Source organism: Chiloscyllium plagiosum, unplaced genomic scaffold, assembly GCF_004010195.1.
Source record: "Chiloscyllium plagiosum isolate BGI_BamShark_2017 unplaced genomic scaffold, ASM401019v2 scaf_17358, whole genome shotgun sequence".
NCBI lineage: Eukaryota > Metazoa > Chordata > Chondrichthyes > Orectolobiformes > Hemiscylliidae > Chiloscyllium > Chiloscyllium plagiosum.
Window position 1 is genome coordinate 1,142 of NW_025197277.1, and position 3,917 is coordinate 5,058.

The 3,917-nt window shown below is 43.1% G+C and overlaps 1 non-coding gene across 1 annotated transcript; it reads right to left on the reverse strand.

Annotated features, from left to right (window-relative positions):
- Positions 1-354: 354 nt before the first annotated feature.
- On the reverse strand, positions 355-427 carry trnav-uac. The gene has a single exon. It is a non-coding gene; the product is annotated as a tRNA-Val (tRNA).
- Between the last annotated feature and the right edge of the window lie 3,490 nt (positions 428-3,917).

Sequence of the window (3,917 nt, forward strand, 5' to 3'; positions counted from 1 at the left end):
TGACGAGCAGGAAAATGTAAACGGGGAGGGCGAGTGGGGAAGTGAGGCAGTTGCAGCTCTGGTGAAAATTGCAAAGGTAATCGGAAGAGTTTCTGGATAGGATGGGATTAGAGGGATTGGGGCCAAATGCTGGGTAACGGGACTTGTTTAATTTTGGCGATGTGCTGAGCATGGACGAGATACACCGAAGTAACTGTTTACAATGCTTTGCACAGTAATTAAATGGAGTTACATTACATTTCACTACGAGAGTAGATTTGTTCCAGCACATTCGAAGGCAGGTTTGCAGATGGGAAAGCAAGCAAGAAAGCTCCGTTCTTGTCCATGGAAAAGGCTGTAGTTGAAGAACAAAGCAGTTTCTGCCCAGTTTCGAACTGAGGACCTTTCACGCGTAAGGTGAACATGATGACCACTACACTACAGAAACAAGCCGCAAAACACCCTATCGTGGCATCCAGCACTGAAAGTTGAAACCATTCTACCTTTCACCTTTCTGTTTCCAATAGCTCGTTGTTTAATAGGACTTGTTTAATTTTGGCTATGTGGTGAGCTTGGACGAAATACACCGAAGTATCTGTTTCCACGCGCTGTGCCCCAATAACATTGTGTTGCTTTCACCGGCTTTAAAGGATTACTTTTTAGCGGAGCTTGTCGTCGCAGTCTGTGGCACAATCATTTAGTCTGTTCGACTGCTCACGGGAAAGGTAGCATTGTGAAACATTGCAGAAACGAACGACTTCATTGCTTTTGCTCCAACTGACCATACTCCGGGAAATTTTCCCAGATTCTCAGTTGAGGATTTTTGCAGCTGGAAGTTAACTCAGAAACCCTGTTAACTCGTAATGTATCGAGCGAATCGCAAAACAGAAAGCACTTAACACGGAACACAAACAAAACTGGCAAACCAAATGCATTTTCTGACACAGCGAGCATGAATGCTAAATGTGAGACAGTCCGGGGGCATAAGCCATAAAGTAATCACACAACTAACAACAGGGCAATTCCAAACTACTCTTTCAAACATATTGGAGCCTTAATGCACCACCACTTCCCAGACAATGCTGAAAAGAGAGAAAGAAAGAACATAATAAGAATGGGCCATAAAAAGTGAATTTCACCAATCACAGTCTCGATTAGATTACCTTTCCCTTATTTATTTCCTTAGGTATTCCCGGATTTTTGAATTCTTGTTTCAAGGTGTGGTGTGTTTGACCTGTGTTCAGGTTTTGATGAGTTTCTAAAACAAATAGCCCCAATTCAGGAATTATTTTAAGCTTAGAATGAACACAAACTTTGTTTCCTTTTATTCATTCTTGACAACCTTTGTTGCCTATTCCAACATTTATTGCCGATCCTTAATGGCCTGGACAAGGTGACAGTGAGATGCCTCCTTGAACCACGGTCATCCTTGGGTATAGACAAACCTATATTACTGTGAAGCAATTCCAGGATTTTCACCCAGTGATATACAAGTCAGTATATTGTGCAACTTGGAAGGGAACTCAGAGGATGATATCTTCACGGTCCAGCTGCCATTGTCTTTCGAGGTGGTAGAGATTATGGTTTCGTGAATTGCTTTTGAAGGAGTGTGGAGAAGTTCCTGCGATGCATCTTGTTTTTCATGCAAACTACTACCACTGTCCACCAATGATGAGTGAAGTGAATGTTGAAGGTGGCTGATGGAGGAAGATTCACAGATCACGCAGTTCACAAGGAAGCCATTTGACCATTCTGTCTTCAAAAACTGTCACCCAGTGCAATCTTCTACCTCCTCTCTCTACGTCCATACATTGTTCGCTTAAAGAAACAGTCTAATTCCCAGAGTGAATATCTTGATTCACATACCCAGATTACAGGGTCTGCTTTGTGTTGGATGGAGTTGAGTTTCTTTAGTGCTGCACTCATTTAGGAAATATTCCATCACATTCCTGACTCATGCCTTGTGAATAGTGCAAAGGCACAGAGGAAAACTATTAGGTAGTAATTGAAAATGTTTATTTGAAATGATAACATTCCTGTGGCTGTGTGCTTCCATTCATTTTACTTGACGAAAGAGCCGCACAATGAAAACGTGTGATTTTAAATAAACATGTTGGACTATAATCTACTATCGTGTGTCTTTTAACATTTTCCAGCCCTGACCAACACTTGGCATCTCCACATCAGGCTTTGTGGAGTCACTGCAGATTTCCGAGCCTCTGATCTCTGTAATGTCAAAGTTGACATGGCTGATCTAGTTCAGGGTCTGGGTGATGAAAACAACAAGATATTGACAGTGTATGTTTCAATGATGAAAATGCCCTTGAATGTTAATGCGAGATGATTAGATTCTCTCCTGTTGTAGATGAATATTGCCTGGTAATTCAGTGCAATCAGTCCAAGATTGAATCTTGTCAAGTTCTTGCTCCACATGGCTAGAGACCATTTTGGTGACTGAAAAGTAGTAAATTGTTCTGGGCATTGTACAATAATCAGAAAATGTCCCCATCCCCAACCTTCTGATGGTTCCAAGTTCATTCTTGAAGCAGCTGAAGATGTTTAGGCCTAAAACATGATCTTGAGGTATCCCAGCAGTGATGTTGCAAGGCTGCGGTGATTGGACTTCAGTAACCACAATTATCATACTAAGTGTTAAGGATGGTTCCAACTATTGACACTGATTCCAAATTTGCTGTTGATGCAATACTCCATCCAGTTCTGCCTTGATTCACAGGCAGCTACATCCCAGCTTTCTCCCAGTGTGTCGAAACTGCTGTGCAGTGAGTTGAGATCAGTTTAAACGCAGTCCCACAATGACAGTACCTGATTGACACTTCTCCGTGTCAATATTCTGATTAACAATGTGCATCCTTTCCTGCAGTCAGAGTAATGTGAAGTCTCTCTTGGCTGTGACAATCAGTGAATACCCAGTTTAGATGAAAAGACAAGTCTCTTCCCCTAATGCTCGCGTTTTCCAGGATTTCCCAGATTTGTCAATGTATTTAGGTTCCGATACACTGAACCATTTCCCACGGGCCTCTGCCCAATGGGATCAATGATTTTTCCCTGCATGTCCAAATTTCAGGTTACTATAAACTGGCTGACTGTCAGATTCAATCTGTTGTTTGGTTTGTGTTTCTGAACTGCAAATTAAATCATAGAATCCTTATGTGCAGAAGGAGGTCACTCGGCCCTAAGGTTTGCACCAACCCATTGAACAACATCTCAAACAGATCCACAGCACCCTACCCTCTTCCCAAAACCCTGCATTTCCTCTTGTCTAATTCACCTAACACACCCATCTTTGGACTGTGGGAGGAAACCCACACAGACACGGGAATGTGCAAACCCCACGCAGACAATGGTGGGTGGAATCGAACCGGGCTTCTTGGTGTGTGAGGTAGCATTGCAAATCACTGAGGCATTGTGCCACCACGAAATCCTGCAAATATCCCATGCTGTTGGTGGCAAGAACAGGAAGGCAGATTACTACCTCAATGTAATTAATTTAGGTAAAGGGGCAGTACAGAGAGATCTGGGTGTTCTTGTACACCATTCAATGAAGGCAAGCATACAGGTACAGCAGGTAGTGAAGAAGGCTAACAGCATGCTGGCCTTCCTAACAAGAGGAACTGAGTTTAGAAGGAAAGAGGTGCTTCTGCAGCTGTTCAGGTGAGACCACACCTGGAGCACTGTGTGCAGTTCTGGTCTCCAAATTTGAGGAAAGACATACTGGCTAGTGAGGGAGTGCAGCGTAGGTTCACGAGGTCAATTCCTGGAATGGCGGGATTACCTTACACTGAAAGACTGAAGCGACTAGGCTTGTATACCCTTGAGTTTAGAAGATTGAGACATATAAGATTATGAAAGGATTGGACACTCTGGCAGCAGGAAACGTGTTTCTGTTGATGAGTGAGTGCCGAACCAGAGGACACAGC